At 40.2% G+C, this 18,102-nt stretch overlaps 1 non-coding gene across 1 annotated transcript; it reads right to left on the minus strand.

The window, feature by feature from the left end:
* Positions 1-8,998: 8,998 nt before the first annotated feature.
* On the minus strand, positions 8,999-9,159 carry LOC142455619 (U1 spliceosomal RNA). Its single transcript, XR_012785800.1, has one exon. It is a non-coding gene; the product is annotated as a U1 spliceosomal RNA (small nuclear RNA).
* Between the last annotated feature and the right edge of the window lie 8,943 nt (positions 9,160-18,102).

Genomic DNA, 18,102 nt, shown 5'->3' on the forward strand with positions numbered 1-18,102 from the left:
TACCTGACTTTAGCACATATTATACAGCCACAGTGGTCAAAATCACATGGTGCTGGCATATGACAGATACTCAATGGAGAAGAACTGAAAACCCAGAAATAAAATCATCAGCATACAGACAATTGATTTTGATAAAGGCCCCCCAAAATATCACATGGGAAACAGATGCCTCCTTCAACAATTGGTGCTGGAAAAAATGGATATTTACCTGAAGAAAAATGAAGACCCATCCTTCATTAGATGCACAAGAACTATTAGGGCTATCAATGAGGGAATTGGGACAACCTGAGAACTTTGGCTCAAGAAATACACAGGCTATTGGAAATAAGGAAGGACACAAATACAGAGGAGGCACAAATACAGAGAGCCCACAGACTGGGAAAACGTCTTTAACAGTGCCACATCAGGCAAAGGCCACATTACTAAAATCTACAATACTCTACTAGCTTACAGTAGGGAAAAAAAAAACAACCCAATTGCCCACTGAGGAGGTGGGCAAAGGACCTGAACAGAAGTTTCACAGTGGCAGAAATCCTAATGGCCAATAAAAATAGGAGAAAATGTCACCAGTCATTAGCCATAAGAGAAATGCAAATTAAAACAACTATGAGATACCACCTAACACCCTGAAAAATAGTCGAATTCAAAAAAATCAGAAAGTAACAGTGTGGGAGGGACTGTGGTGAGATAGGAACTCTTGTCCACTGCTGGTGGACCCATAGGTATGTACAGCCACCATGGACATTGATTTGGGGATATCTAAAACAGATGGAAATTGAGCTACCATATGGCCAAGCAGTCCCCCCTACTGGACATATACCCAGAAGAGGCAAGAAACAAACCACGGACAGACTTCAGTGCTCCAATGTTCATCGCAGTGCAGCTCACAATCGCTTAGAGTTGCAAACAACCCAAATTTCAATCAATGGGAGAATAGACTAAAAACTTGTGGTACATACATACAATGGAGTACTACACATCCCTAAACAGCTGTGATGAATGCATGAAGCACATCACCCCATAGGAATAATTTGAATAAATGATGCTAAGCAAAGTAAGCCAAGCACAAAAAGACAAGTACAACATGAGTACACTGAAGTAAGCTTAAAAATGCATAGGGAAAAAGCTACTATATGTATATACCTACATTCCTGGGGTGAGGTCCTGGTACTATGGTAGGGGCCAGACCAAATCCAGGGATACATATGGCAGCCAACTATAAAGGAGGGGAAGATAGAGGTAAAAAAATGATGTGTGTAGTGGGGGAACAGGGCACTAACCCACCCAAGGGAGGTTATTGTTTATATCTCCATAGGAGAGGGACAGAGGGACCAGACTTCAACCTGATGCACTAAAATATTAACACAATATACTGGCTAAAAGCAGCAAACTAATAGAGACATCTGTCAGGTCGGCCCCAAAGTGCACTTCAGAGGATAGCCCTGCAGCTACAGCTCAGGGGCATGATATGTCTGATCAGAGCACATGGGAGCAAATGAAGAGGCAAGGAGAGAGAGTGGAGCACATCCTGACCCACCAAGCCCCGGGGATGATATTCCTGCTCAGAGCAGCCAATGCACAGAGAAGACCATAGGGCCAGCCCAACTATGAGGCACAACATCCCTCACTGACCCATAAGGTGATGTGGTGCAACACTAGTGACACAGTGCGGGAATTGTGCCCAATCTGACCCTGCCACACCGGGGTGAAACAGTAAGGGTATGTGACTTAGCAACAAGGGGAACAAAGCATTGAAGTCCCTGGGGAATACCAAAAATAGACTTTGGGGCCAGGGTATGGCATCCCATCAGATTCAAATGGAAAACACTCGTACAGGTCAACAAATGGACCTGGAACTATTTATACGCTTTTCTTTGATTGTCTTTGGGTTTTGTTGTTGTTTTGCTTAGTCTTGTTTTTGTTCTTATTATTGTATCTGCATGTCTATCTAGATAAGTAAGGTGGGGAGGAGAAAACAACAGAACCAATGATTCCGGGGGACATGAGAGAGGGGGAGAGAGGGGAAAGGAAGGGGAGGTGTCAACAAACCCAGGGGCAAGGGAACAACAAGTAATCTAAAATTGAAGGTGAGGAGGGTGTAGGATGCCTAGTGAGGCTTGATCCAGGGCAATGTAGCCAAGAGAAATTACTGAAACCAAAATGAAGGCTGAACATAATACTGGGACAAGAGGAAAGTAAAAGGAAATAGGGAAAAGAACTAGGAGGTAAATGACATGTACAGAGGTCTAAATACAAACATTTACATATGTAAATATGTTTATATATGATGATAGGGAAATAGATCTATGTGCATATACTTATATGTTAAGCTTTAAGTCAGCAGATGGACATTGGACCTCTACCCAAGTACTCCCTCAACACAAGAACACTTTGTTCTAATAGCCTGGCATCCCATGATACTTCACCTTACCAACATGATCTCTGAAGACAAAGCAGGTGCATAAGCAAATATGGTGAAGAGAGCTGATGGTGCCCAGCTATCAAAAGAGATAGTGTCTGAGGTCTTAAAGGCTTGAAGATAAACATTCACCAGCTAGCTGAGAAGCAACAAAGTTCACATGGAAGAAGCACACCAGCCTGTGTGATCATGAGGTGTCGATGGGATCAGGTATCAGGCATCAAAGACCCAGAACAAAAAAATTATATCAATGTGAATGAGGCGGGGGGGGGGGGGAGGATTGGATGGAGTGGAGACCCAAAGCCATCTATAAAGAATTGGACATTCTCTTACAGAGGAGGAGATGAGCCAGTAAGAGTGCAGTATAGCACCAACAAAACATACAACTTTCCTTGATTTCCTTAATTCTTCCCAACCCCCCACCCCCACTATCATGATCCCAATTCTACCTTGCAAATCCAGCTATATCAGAGCATGTACCCTGGAACAGAGAAGAGCTCGCAACACAGGGAATCCGGGACAGATGAACCCCTCAGGATTAATAGCGGTACCAGGAGAGTAGGGGGAAGGTAGAGGGAGAGAGGGGGAACCGATCACAATGATCAACATATAACCATCACCAACACACCTCCCCCTCACCAGGGGGACAAACAACAGAGAAGAGGGTAAAGGGAGACAGTGGACAATGTAAGATATGAAAATAATAATAATTTATAAATTATCAAGGGTTCATGAGGGAGGCAGGGTGGAAGAGGGAGGGAAGGAGAAAATGAGTTGATACCAAGGGCTCAAGTAGAAGGAAAATATTTTGAAACAATGATGGGAACAAATGTACAAAAGTGCTTGATACGATGGATGGATGGATTTTGATAAGAACTGTAAGAGCCCCTAATAAAATGACTTAAAAACAACAACAACAAAAATAATGTATATTCATCTCAGAAAGGTCTTTACAGCTAATTATTCTCATTTCCCCTGATAAGGGGCATTTTTAAGGGTATGAAATCAGTATTTGTTTTCCATTTCAGAATATCACAACTAAACCAATGATGACTATTTTTGAATCTCTCCATCATTTCATTGTATTATATTATTTTAAAGTTAAAGTATAATTTCACCAGTTGAGGATTTGGTGAGAAATTTTCTAAGCAATAGTTTTATAAAATAAGTATGTCTTTGTAACTTGTAGGAAATTAGTTCTTAAACTGCTTAGTCACGGTGATTCTTATTCCCCAAGCTCATTCCTTCAAGTCTATGATCACACTGGCCCAACTGGTGCCCAACGAACTATAGTAAACACAGTGAGGAGGGGCCTTATTGTTGTTACCCAGTCAAGAGTGGCAGCCGCCATTTCTTTGAATATTTAAAATGAAACTAATTTTTCTAAAAAGACTGGTTTTCTTGTGAAATGGAAATTTTTATTTTTTACATTGCCATAAAGATCTATGTAGCTCACACTGCCATCGAGCCCGTTGTGACCTCTAGCGACCCCATGGGACCTATTCAAACGGCCCCTGTGGGACTTCCAGTCATTTTAAAATCTGGTGTTGCTGTTTTGGGTGTATACTTGTTTTGTGTTTGTGCTCCTGTTTCATCTTTCTCACGACGAACTCCTTTTTATCCTAATCTTTGAACCTGTCCCAAATGTTCTTCCCGCCCTTTCCCACCAGATCCTATAGAGCCCACTGACCACCATTTGAAATGATATATTTTGTGTGATTGTTTTATTTTTGTTCTTCATGAACACCTCACAGGAACTTCGGGAAGGTAGAGAAGTATTTGTTTGCTCACTGATATCTCCCCAAAGCTCAATATGATGTTATCACATCACTAGCTCAATGATAGGAAAGCATTTTCAGAATTGCTACATTGTATCGTGTAGAGGATTGTGGAGAGAATCCAACCATCATGTTATTACAATATAATCAGAAGCAATAACCAATAAATGTTCACATGAATGAGAGCATCCCAGTATTGAGAGCATAGAGTATTATTTTGAAAATGCTACAGAATCTACCATACCCATGCATTTTTCCCCAAATTGTTTTTAGCCCCCAAGAAGTTTGGACAGACTTCCTATTGATTTTCATCCAATACAATTCTCCTCTCTAGATCTGTGAACCACATGCACAGTAGCTGCTTGTTTTTTCAGGCCTTTAATTTACTCCCCTTATTGCCATCAAGCCCCCCCACCCAAGCCACTGTAAATAAATCTATTCTTTGTGTGCGAACCTTTTCTGAACAAGTGCATCTCAGGGCTGACTCTGCCGTGAGTGGTCGCTCCTAATTCTTTGCTGTAATCAAGTTGAGGGGCCACATCTATACTTGTGTCTTACCAAAATAACTTTTTTAAAAAAACTAAAAATCAAAAGGATGAGAACCGCTAAAATCCTTCATTTTCAGAAAAAAAAGTGTGTATGTGGTCACCAGCAGAGCTTCATGAAAACTGCTGATGAGCGGTTTTGTCCACTTCTCCCCAGTTTTAAAAAAAAAAAATTCTGCCTTTGCCACCACAAGTAGATTATTTTCTGGTACAGCAGGTTATAGGTTAATCTTCAAATACATAATCTCATAATATTATGTGCTGTTTACTTGGCTCATTCAAAGTATAATAAAAAAGCAGGAATTCAGATTCTGAAAACAAACTGCTTAACACAGAATGGGAATTTTGAAAATGACAGTTTTCTTTTGTTCTAAAATTTCTCACAAATGTCAGGTCCCTTGTGATTTGGGACTAGCCCGTTGATGTTGTCGTCTGTGAAACAAAACGTGGGCTCCATTCCTCCTCGTTGGGTGAAATTAAGTCACGGTCCTCCGGAGGCACCATCTACCGGCTCTTCATGGAGTCCCGTGACCTCTGGGAGCTTCTCATGTTGCTTTCGTTTTCTCTAAGATCCAGTCTACATACTCAATCACATTGGTGTAAACGCCAGGCCGCTCCCTTTGAGCACACCCTTCACCCCAACTTGTGATACCCACCAAATGCCAGACTTCCTTATATTTGCAGGACAGGGGACCCCCAGAATCTCCCTATGAAAAAACAAAAGGATCACAGGTCAGTTCAGATACTTCTCATGCTAAATGCATTTTGATCAGAGTGATTCTGAATAACGTTCTGCCCTGGCCTTTTAAGCTTCAAAGAACTTGACTGATTGCTTCTCACTCAGCCTATTCACTTCAGGAAGTCTCTGGGTTGGATAAATGTTGACGCTCTTAGCTGCTAACCAGAAACTTAGAGGTTCAGGCGCACCCAAAGGCACCTATGAAGAAAGGCCTGATCGTCATCTTCTGAAAAGTTGCCCATTGAAAACCCACTAGAACACAGTCTACACTGATATGTATGGGGTTGCCGTGGTCAGAACCCGTAGGATGGACTCAAGATTGACTTTGGATCTACGTAAGTAAGGCCACATACACTGTGCCCTTTGCTTGTTAGCAGACGACTGATTTTTAAATGTATTAGACATTGTGATTTGAATATGTCCACTTGGTTAAAATACTCCATTACCTTACACGCATCTCTCCCTCCTTCTTTATAGCCGGCACAGATCATCTTATTGGTTATTTTGTGCCCTCGGTAGCTTTTCTGACATTCTTCATTTGTTACCAAGGGGACTTTGACTTTCTGGAGAGTATTCTGTATTTCGTCTGGAAAAAAAATGTGTATGTTCATACACATTTTTTGTTCATACACATTTTTTGTTTCATTAATGAAATCACCTAATTTATACATGCACATATATTTATAAATAATATGTATTTCAAACCTAGAGAGAAAAATACCTCACAAAACGTTTAGGGTAATTACAGAGTATAAAGAAGACATTCCCACTATCAGGCATATCATTTTGCTAATATCAATTAAATGAGAAAACTAATTTTGGCTCAAATTGGAATGACTTCCCAGAAAAACAACACACAATTGATTGACTAATAACTAGGGTATTTATGAAAAGCTATGAAACTTTTCATTTAAAGTATCATATTAAACTTCCGTAAAATACCTTGTAAATGTTCAATGTTCTCAGCTGCTTATCGAAAGGCAGGCCATTGCTTCAGAGACAGATAAGTAACATGCCCCCATAAAGACGGGTGGCCTAGGAAGCCCTGTGGTGCACCTAGACTCTGCTCTGGAAGGTCACAGGAAGTGGGAATCCACTCAACAGGAGCGGGTTGGGTTTTTGGTCTTAAAGGGATATAGAAACCTCACTAAGGTTGCTAATCATTGGTCACTTTGTTGTATTGGGTTGGCTTACAGGTTGTAATGCTGGCAATTATGTCACTGGCATTACAATCCCAGCAGGGTCACCCAATGTGACTAGGTTTCAACAGAACTTTCAGACTAAGAACAAACTACAAAGAAGGAATAGGCTGTCTATTTCAGAGAAACTAGCCACTTATGCATCACATTTCAACATTGTCAGCTTCGGATAACCTCATGGGCAACAGCGGAACAGTGTCAGATATAGCACCGGAAGACGAGCTCCTCAGGTCAGAAGGCCCTCCAATGATGAGCGAGGAAGAGCCGACTCAAAACTAGAAACATCTAAAAGCATCCATTAATAACTGAGTGTGTGAAGTATGAATCTAAGAAAACTAAGTCACTAAAGTGAAATGGATCACATAAAGACTGATATCAAATGCATTAGTGTGCTGAAATGGAGTGGGATTGTCCATTTTGAAATAGACATTTATATGGTTTACGATACCGGTAATGACAAATTCAAGAAGAATCGTGCCACAGTCAGAGTCAAAAAAGACATTTCAGGATCTATCTTGAAGTATAAGGTTGTCTGTGATAGGATAATATTTCTTCCAAAGAATTCTGGTTAATACAACCATTATTCAAACTTACACACTCACCACTAAGCTAGTGATGAAGAAATTGAAAAATCCTGCTAACATTTTTCAGTCTGAAAGTGATCAAACATGCGATCAAAATGCACGGAAAATTATTGCGGTTGGAATGCAAACTTTGGAGACAAAGCGAAAGAAGTGGTAGTTGGAAAATACAGGCTTGGTGGTAAAAGAATCCGAAGATCTCATGATGGAATTTTGCAATATGAACAATTTCTTCGTCACAAATACCTACCCCACCCCCACCCCAGTAATAGACATGGTGATTATATGCATGAATTTCTCCAGACGAAATACACAGAAATCAAACTGAGTACAGCTGTGAGAAGAGACAATGAGAAACTCAATATTAGCAGCAAAAATGAGATGAAGGCACAGCTGTGGAAGAGACCAGCAGTTTCTCATCTGAAAGTTCAGGTTGGAGCTGAAGGAAATGAAAACACGTCCATGAGAACCAAAAGATGCCCTTGGGTGCATCTCGCACGGATTTTGAGAACGTTTCAAGAATATATTTAACTCAATGAACATCTAACAGCTGTTGGATGACATAAAAATATCATACATGAATTTCAGACCATTAAGAATGGATAAAAAGAAAAGATTAAAATGCATATTAGCAGAGACTCTAAAACCTGCTCATAAGGTAGCTAAAGCAAATAGAAGAAATGATAAAGTAAGAGACCTAAAGAGAAAATGTTAAAGGGCAACTCAAGAAGACAAAATAAAGAATTATAATGAAATATGCAAAGACCTGGAGTTAAAACCCAAAAAGGAAGCATACACTCAGCATATCTTAAGATGAAAGAACTGAAGAAAAAATTCAAGCCCTGAGGTGCAGTATGTGCAATGATTTTATGTGCAAAATATTGAACGCTGCAGAAGAATCAAAAGACAGTAGAAAGAACACACAGTCATTGTACCAAAAATAACTGGTTGACGGTCAGTCATTTCAAGAGGCAGCGTATTCATAAGAAGCAGTGGTTCTGAAGGATGAGGTCCAATCTACACTGAAGGTCAGAGTGAAAAACAAGGCTCTAGGGAGTGAGAGATTGCCGCTTACAATGTCTTAACTAGCTGATGAGCCACTGGGAGCACTCATTCACCTATGTCAAAAAGTCTAGAAGATAGGTACCTGGTCAACTGACTGACAGAGACCCCTATTTATACCATTTTTTAAAAAAGACGACTCAAGAAAATGCACAAATCGTAAAACAATATCATTGCTATCACATGCAAGTAAAATTGTCATAAAGATCATTCAACAATAACTGCAGGAGTACATTAGCAGGGAGCTGCCAGAGGTTCAGGATGGATCCAGAAGACATGGAACAAGGGATCTCATTGATGACGTCAGATGGATCTTGGCTGAAAGCAGGGAAAGCCAGAAGGATGGCTCCGTGTGCTTTATTAACTGTGCAAAGGCGCTCGGCTATGTGAAGCGTAACCAGCCATGGACAGTCTTGAGAAGAATGGGAATTCCGGAACACTTCGCTGTGCTCATGTGGAACCTGTGCATGGATCGAGAGGCAGTTGTGCGGACAGAACAAGAGAACAGTGCATGCTGTAACATCAGGAAAGGTGACCTTTGGGGTTGTATCCTCTCACCACACTTCAGTCTGTATGCCGAACAAATAATCAGAGAAACTAGATTATATGAAGCAGAATGAAGTATCAAGATTGGAAGAAATTTGTTAAAAATTTTATTTATTTATTTATAAATCAGTGGGGAGTGTGAATGCAGTCCCCTACTAACACAAATTATGTAGTCGAGTTTCCCACATTTGGGGAAATCTCAGGGGTCAGCACGCCCGGAGTGCAATGGATGAGCGTCACCCTGGGAAACCACCTTCCTGATCATGGTGTCTCCCCTGTCAGGTAAGAATGGAAGAAGCTTTTTGTAATAAGCTGCAATATGCAGATGAAACCTCCTTGCCTGCTGAAAGCAGGGAGCGCTTGAAGCACATGCTGGTAATGATCAAGGATGTCAGCTGATTAAATGATTGTATGTGGACTGCAACTCAATGGAAAGAAAACAAGTCCTCACAAACTGTCCATGAGAAAGAGACAAGATGGAAGTTGTCAAGGATTTCACCTTATTTGGATCCGCCATCAATGCCCATGGAAGCAACAGTCAAGAAATCAAAGTATGCATTGATGTTTTCTTTATTCTTGTTAGACTTTGTTTGAAATGCTTTCCTGTGTATGAAATCCTGGATCGGTAAATCTGTAGAGATAGTAACTGGATTACTGGTTCCTTGGGCGTGAGGCACGGGAGATCGGAGGAAACGGGGAACTCAGAATGAGTATAAGAATGAAGAAAATGTTCTAAAACGAGTTTTAATGCAATTTTATGATTGAATGTTATGATAGGTGAATTATATGCCAATCACACTGTTTAACAAAAACAAAGTATGCCTTGATTTGGTAAACCAGAACCTGCACAAGACCTCTTCAACGTGTTGAAGCACAACTTTGTGACTTTGAGGACTAAGGTCGACCTGACCCCAACCACAATATCTTCCTTTTGTCTTGTATGAGTGTAAAAGTTAGATGTTGAATAAGGAAGACAGAGGAAGAGATGCATTTGAACTATAATGCTGGTGAAGAATGCTGAAAGTAACATGGACTGCCAAAATGACAAACAAATATGCCTTCGGAAAGGTACGACCAGAAGGTTCCTTAGAAGGGAGGTCGGCGAGACTTCGTGTGTCTTTTGGACATGTAGTCGTACTGTCTCTGGGAATGGACAGCCTGCTTGTTAAAGCAGAAGCAATGCAATGGATTGACACTGAGGCAGCAATGAGTTCAAAGAGACTAGTGATGTCGAAGTAGTGCAGGGCAGTGCTTTGTTCTGGTCTGTAGGCAACTGCTGTGAGTCCAAACTCAGTTGACAGTACCTAACAACAACAACAGTAACAAAATCAAGCAGACACATGATTATCCTCACTTGGGGAAATATTACTCCTTCATTTTCAGCAATACCTTTCTTGCAATCGAATAATGTTGTTTTACTGAGACTCTAACTGTATCTTTTATGACCACAGAACACGTCGTGGTTGGACTTTGTTCCTTATCGTTAGGACAAACCATACTCGGACACATAATTTTTACCTCTTAATTTTCTGTAACCCCATCCAGTCACCCAGCAATCAGTGTATACCACATTTATGTCACTCTTTGAAGGTAGGCATATAGGTCGTTGATCATCTAAATTAAAAAAAATAGTAGTTCAGTTTTTCAGGAGCAAAATCTCTCTTCTTTTACTTATATTCCCACTGGCTTCCCTCCTTACATTCAGTATTTATTCGATTCCTTTTTTAAAATGTTGTTCTGCAATTCCTTAATGTATAGTTCATCACAAAGCTACCACAAGAAAGAGAGATGTCACACCTCCCCCTCTCCGGCTTCATCACCCTTACTGCTCTGTGACCCGGAATGAGCTGCTCAATCATTCTGACTGTTAGTTCTCTCATAGCTAAGAGAGAAATACTAGAGGTAACCATGTTTAACATTCCACTATATTACGCAATTATGTTACTCTATGCATCTGAACATTTCAGATAAAACCCATTCTTTCTTCATCAAGATTCGATAATCAAAAAAGAAGTTCAGTAATATAACATATTGGAAAACTAGCTCTCCAGACCCTCTCTCTTTCATGAGAATAATATATAGAGATAATGGTAAAGTTAGAATATGAATCTGATAGTGTTCAATGTTATATTAAGTCACCATTGTACATAAGTTTTCCTATTAAAATTCAACATACCAGTATAATTCATTGTTGTTTCAAGCTTCAACAAGGCAATATCATACCCAGTTTCTGCTGCTTTGTATTTGTCATGAAATATTATTTCTTGAACCCCAAAGAAAGGTGTATCCTCCTTTATTTCAGATTGATTTAAAATGCCACTATAGACCCGCAAAATTTTAGGAGAATTTAACCTAAGGAGAAAACAATAGAGGAAAAGATATTTTCTGTACCAACATAATTGTCAAACAGTTTGAGCTGTATAAACTAGTTAGTGGTCTCTTGCCAAATATCTAATATTTTCTGCCAATTATGGGATTTTAGTAGAAGGAAGTCTTGTCATGCTGAGATTTTTCAGTTATACGTTCCTTCTTTGTAGAAGACACCACCCAAGTCATCATCTCACATTAAAGTGAGCATTCTTTTCACCCCTCATACACACGTCCAATGAGCCTGGGTTCCCTTCTCAACACTGCCATTGACTAGCCATGACCCTGAGGGGTTTGCGTGGACTCTCGATTTTTTCATTGTAATGGTAACGAGGGACTACTGACCTAAACTGATCTTTGAGCTTGATGACTGTGAATTGTGATGGGATCTGGATTGAAAAGAAGAAACACTGTCTCAATGCGACTCGGAAGGTACTAAAGCAGAAAACGACGTTTGGTCAACTTTCTCAAGATTCCCTAAAACACACACTCGCCCCGCCTGAAGCATTTTTGTTTGAGTGGTCTTGAAATTGATGCACGTAGGAAATACAATTTGAGAATGTATAATGAGCTCTTTCATTCTAGAATATGTATGTATGTATGTATATGTATACATACATGTGGGTGGTGTATATATCTATGCGTATATGAATAGTGCCCGCATGTCTTGTCTGGCAATCTCATTTGCTATCAGGGGACTGTGGTTTTCTGCTTTTCTAGCACAAACTCTGGTTGTCTGAGAAATCCGCACACATACCCAAATGCACACGAGAGTAAGTAGAATGAGTACTGCTACTATCATTCTGTTTCATACGTGCATGCATTAATTCCAAAAAATGACAAATGCCTTTGTCTCATTAGAGTAGCTTCGTAAACATGAGTACTCAAAATTAAATTTTAAAACATGTTTTAAAAAAAGCATTGTACCAAATTTAGGTAGTTCAAAGAGCTGGTCTTTCTACCAGTCTTTAAGCAAGATTGAAGTTAATGAAGCCCATTTTATGCAATAGAATTATAACTGAAGACAAGGTTTGGATTGGCCAATCAATCTGAATGCAGAGAGCAAGAACCAATCAAAGCTGGCTTCCCAGAGTGTCTATCAGGCCAGTTAAATTCATGACAGAAAGGTAAAGTCAGAGTGTTTTGGGGGATCCCAAAGGGTTAATCTGGATAGACTTTCTAAGTGACATAAGTCAGTCACCAGGGCTTTTTATAAAGATGTTTAAAGAAAATTTAAAACTTCATTGGTGAGGAAAAGATTAGTAAACTTGTGCTCAGAAATTTTTTCCCCTTCAGACTTCTTTTTGGTCCCCAGACTCAAAAAACAGTTAGAAGAGTTAGTTTCAGTCCCACAATGATGTCAAAAGTACCGGTTCGATATAGTGCAAATCAAACAACATATAATTTTGCTCAAAAGGGGTAGAGAGATGGAAATATGGCTGTTAGAATCACATAGACGTAGAGGGAGCATATGTTGAGAAACAATAGGTTTGTAATTTTCTATATTTGTTTAATAAAGGTTTTGTAGCAATACCTATAACTTACATATATACATAATTATTTATTAGCCTGATAATATTTTACACACAAGTCTAGATATAAATTTATATATACTCAAAATATATCTCTATATAAACTCGGAATAGATATGCATATTACCCACACATTCACACACACAGGGCTTCAAAGAAGTCATGGAAAAGTGGAATTAAAAGATAATTACTAGCAATAGATTTCATATCAATTGCATGGTGAGTTAATATAAAAGGAATGACACCCACTTGTCAAAACAATGAGCAGCTGTTAATATCCACTGGTTCCCAATGATGGTGCCTCCACACAGGTGTCTCTGCGTGGGGGATGTGGTATGCAAAGTTGTCTGCCACGGCCACTCACCGGACATAGAGGCGGTTCCGCCCACAATTCTGGGGTTGATTTTGGTTGCACACACTAGAATAGAAGGTTTGCAATGTGTAATTTCCTGAGTCTTCATTTCCCATCAGTAGTCTGTTCCCTTCAGGAACAACAGGTAGAAAATCTTCCCTCAACTCATAGTTTGCCATGACTTTGACCTAAAGAAACTTTGTAATCAATCTGACAAAATAAGACGTACACTTAAAATTGTATGTACACTCTTGTATTGATCTCTCAAAGAACTCTAGCATTTTTTTTAACTGGCACTAGAAGGCAGCCTTATCCTTACTAAAATGGTCACAACGATGACTCTTTTACGCAGGATTTGTCAAAGTATGGCCCTCAGACCAGCAATATCACCTGAGAACTTGTTAAATATACAAATTCTTGGATCTCAAACCAGACTCAGTGAGTCAGAAATTTGGGTGGGGTCAATGGGCAGGGAGAAGCCTGATCATGGGTTTCCACAAGCCCTGCTAAGGTTTTAGATCTTCCTTTCTAAAGCTGAGCCCCTTTCTACTGTCCAAAGGGCTCCGTATCTCCCTTCCATTCAGCTGCTCTTTGCTCCCACCCACTCCTGCTCTCTCTACCCAGCACCCAACCTCGAGTGTACTGCTTCTGCCCTTTGGTTTTGTTGACTTTTCTTGCCTAACTCTTGCTACTTTCAAAGGTCTTTGCCACCGAGTCAGCTCTCTGCTTCTTTCCTTCTTGGCTGCCCTGGACAGGATGAGTCATCCATTATTAGGCTGCTAACTGCAAGGTCAGCAGCTCCACCGTCCACTCCAGGGGAGAAAGAGGAGGCCTTCTACTTCCGCAGAGTGACAGTCTCGAAACTCACTGGGGTAGCTCTACTCTGTCCTACAGGCTGCTGTGCGTCATCATCGACTCCATGACCGTGAGTTGAGCATGGATATCTCAGGATCTATTTAAATATGGAATCTGGTTCTATACGTCAAAGTCATGCCCTGAAATTCTTTCAACAAGCTTCCAGATGATGTGGATGTGGTGTCCCTGATATGCTATTCTGGAATCACACTTCGAATAGCAAGACCTGGAGGCTCAGACAGGTTTTATAGCCTTGACTACAGAGGAGTTTAAAGTTAGCCGACACTATTCAAAAGCCAACTCTGAGACGGTCTGTCTAGTCATTACTTTAATGAGTGTAAGACCATCTCTGGGTCTTTCTTTCCTCAACAGGAAAATGAGATTGTGATTCTGGGATAGGATTCAAATATCAAGAGAGAACAAAGGAAAGAAAATGAAGAAAACAACTGGTAGCAAGATGAGGCAAGAGCGCGATGTGCTTGTGCAATTCTGAAGAGGCTGATCTACTGAGAAGAAAGCCTAATGAGTGCTCGTGTGAGAGCGGGGGGTGGGGTGGGGGTGGTGGAGATTAAGTTTTGATGATTTTACTGTATTTTTGAATGATTCAGAAGTCCTTACAATATACAAGTTGGTAAGTAGCAGAAAAATCAAAGTTTAGGAATATGAATAGATATGCAGTAACCAAACTATGTTATAAACATGTCAACAAAAGCCTTCCCGGATACTAGTCATAGGTCTTGTTAAGTTTTACACACCAGTTTACCCCCAATGCTGAAAATATCACTGTAGCATTAATTTTGAGTTTGGTTATATAGTAGACCAATGACAGTACAAGACACAGTTAACTGAGGACCTGATACCAAGGGCTCAAGTAGAAAGAAAATGTTTTGAAAATGATGATGGCTAGAAATGTACAAATGTGCTTGACACAATGGATGTATCTATGGTTTATGATGAGTTGTATGAGCCCCCAACAAAATGACTTTTTAAAAAAAGACATAAGTAATATCTCAAGTAATATTCCTTCACCAATAGAGAATATATTATTTCATCCAACAGAGAGTAAGCATTAATGTCTGGCTGCCTTTCTAGTTTCATCTAATTCAAAAGGTTCACTTAAAAAACACAGGGTTTTATTTTCCAATATCTTCTATTTTCCACTGCAGCTGTCAATCTAATATGTTCTGTGACCTCTGGGGCCAGAAGCTATAAATTCAATAGAACAGAGCACAATAAAAGAAGGAAGGAGATAAATGTGTTCTTCAATAGATTAAGCAGCACATGCCGGCCTCATCTTCAAAACGGTGTCAGTGCCACCAACAACAAAATCAGTCGTGTCTCTTCTAACACCTAAAAGTAGAACTGAGGCAGCATTTCTTGGGAGGAGTGCTTCCTCTTGTTTTAGTTGAATTTGTTTGTTTGTTTTTGGTGTGAGGACAACTCATGTGAGATACAATGGCATTGGCTGGGTTTTTCCAGAGGGTTGGGCCATACAAAGATTCCTAACAGAGTACCTCTAACCCCCCAAAAGATATCGCTTCCAAGCAAGGATATTCGTTTTGAGTAGAGTTTAGCATATTTATGCTTTACATGACAAGTTCCCCGAAGTTAGAGTTGGTTCAGCTTCCCAGTGTAGCAAATGAATCTGGTGCAAATGACTTTTATATTTTTATAAAACTATCACAAAGCCGATGGCTTCCATTGTATTCTTTATATCTCATTTCCATCTTATTTATAGTATACTATAATACTGAATATGAACTGTTATCTAAAACCATGTCGCTGTATGTAAGGCCATAAATCCTAAAGTCACAATAGGTATAGGTTATTGTCAACACTAAGGGAGGAGTGGTAACTTCTTTCCTGGTGAGGTTTCTGTCCCTTAGGACAATTTTATTTACACAGGAACTATGCTCGCCACGGCTCTCTGATTGGACACTGGGATGGAAACTCTGATGATGTGATTTTTATTGTACTCTTTGTTACTGGAGGTCTCAGTCTAGTCAACCATTCTATTTCTATCCTTCCCCCACAGTGTTATAGATTCATGGTTCTCTTCACTGTGGTTTCGACCAATATCCGTAAATATGTTGAACCCTGTAGGGAACATGAAGAAGTAAGGCCCCTGTGAATGAATCACTCCCGTATTTCTTGAACAGTTTAATAATTTTTTAGCACATGATGGCTATGTTCTTCAAGTAATGATCACATGTAACAGCAAGAAGAAAATGCATATTTTTAAAATCAAGGTGCAGGTTGATGTTTAAGTGATAAAGGATGGTACGAAAGATCTTTGAGCTTGACTGCACAAATCAGATGTTGGAATTTGGATATAACTCTCAAATGCCAGCTGTGTGAATGTGGAGAGTTTCAGGTACATGTTGGCTCCATCCTACCTGAGCAACGTAGTGTTTACTCAGGACCCAATGTCTCACTCATATACTACAATCAACCTGGAGGGCAGGACAGAAAATTCCCTCTAAATTCAATGAATTTTTCCTCCTCATTGTGAGTGTCGTCTTGTTGTCAAGTGCCATTGAGTCAGTTCTGACCCATAGCAATCTGCACAGCAGAATGAAACACTGCCGGGTCCTGTACCATCCTCACAATTGCGCCCGCCGTTGCAACCACTGTGTCAGTCCATCTTGTTGAGGACCTGCCTCTTTTTTGCTGCCCCTCCACTTTACCAAGCTTCCTCATGTCCTTCTCCAGGGACTGACCTCTCCTAACCACATGTCAAAAGCCTTGCCACCCTTGCCTTTAAGGAGCACTCAGTCTAGGCTCCTTCCAAGATATATATCTTAGTAGTGATATACTTAAATAGAACAGCTCCTCAGAAATACTTGTTAAATGTCACATGGTACTCACCATTATCCATTTTACATAACCTTAATGTGTATCCAGAGATGCCTCCTCTTCCATGAAGTATTTTAGTTGGGGATCCATTCAAAGAGAGTTTCAAGTAACACTGACCCCTGCAGGTAGGAAACAAATGTAATAAACATAACATCTCTCCTCAGGGAAGAGACCGGGACATCTTGATATCCCTTCATTGGTCTTACTTCCCTTTGTTGCAAGGTTCTGGAGACGAGGAATAGGTAAAAAACTGGCAGCGGACAGTATCGGTGCATATCTTCTGACAGGCTTCCTGCCCTTCCACATCGACAATGTCCAGTTCTTCTCCCAAGAAATCAGTGTCATGGTAAAAAGAGGAATGGCAGAACACTAGACAACAAAAATCACACATTGTGTATGAGACAAACACCCTTAGCACTCATCTACTGCCCCCTGGATTTGTGGCTCTCAATCGGAAGGAGGTGCTTCCAATGTCTACCTGGGACGCTGTGCCGGCAGTTTCGAAGACTGAACCCAGAAAACGCATTGTTCTTCTTATAGCGAGCAGTTGGTAGTCCGCTTTCCGACGATTTCAGAAGACAAAGATTTCTAACAGGAAAAAAACAGGACTTTTTACATATACGTAAAAGTTGGACATTGAATACGGAAGACCGAAGTAGAATTGATGCATTTGAATTGCGATGCTGGAGAAAAATACTAAAAATACCACAGACTGTTAAAAGGACAGAGTGATCTGCCTTGGAAGAAGTAAGGTCAGCGAGCTCCTTAGAGGCAAGGATGGTGAGACTTGGTCTCACATACTTTGGACGTGGTGTCAGGAGAGGCCAGTCCCCGGAGAAAGACATCATATTTAGTAAAGTGGAGAGGCATCGAAAAAGAGGAAGGCCCTCAAAAATGTAAAAATTATTTCATGATTTTAAAATTTTTTTATCAATCACTACTTTTTTTTGTCTTCTCTCTTTTTATTTTTTTAACAAAATTATCAACAATTAATAAGCAGAAGCGACTCCATAACACCAAGCCACCACAAGTATAAAAGGTGTAAAATTTACTGTATACCTATTTGTAATTGGGCCCTACATCTTCGATGTTTACATACTCGTTTACATATGTTAGCATACTCAGAATGGCATGTCACTGCGGCGAGTGTCTCATGTAACTATTCTTCATGAAGCACAGTCAGCCTCCGTGCATCACAACCCGCAGGCACGTTTTCCAAATGAAACCTGTTGACTCACAAACATTTCCCGAGGTTTCCAGCCTCTTTCAGC

The sequence above is a fragment of the Tenrec ecaudatus genome, chromosome 8, assembly GCF_050624435.1.
Source record: "Tenrec ecaudatus isolate mTenEca1 chromosome 8, mTenEca1.hap1, whole genome shotgun sequence".
Taxonomy (NCBI): domain Eukaryota; kingdom Metazoa; phylum Chordata; class Mammalia; order Afrosoricida; family Tenrecidae; genus Tenrec; species Tenrec ecaudatus.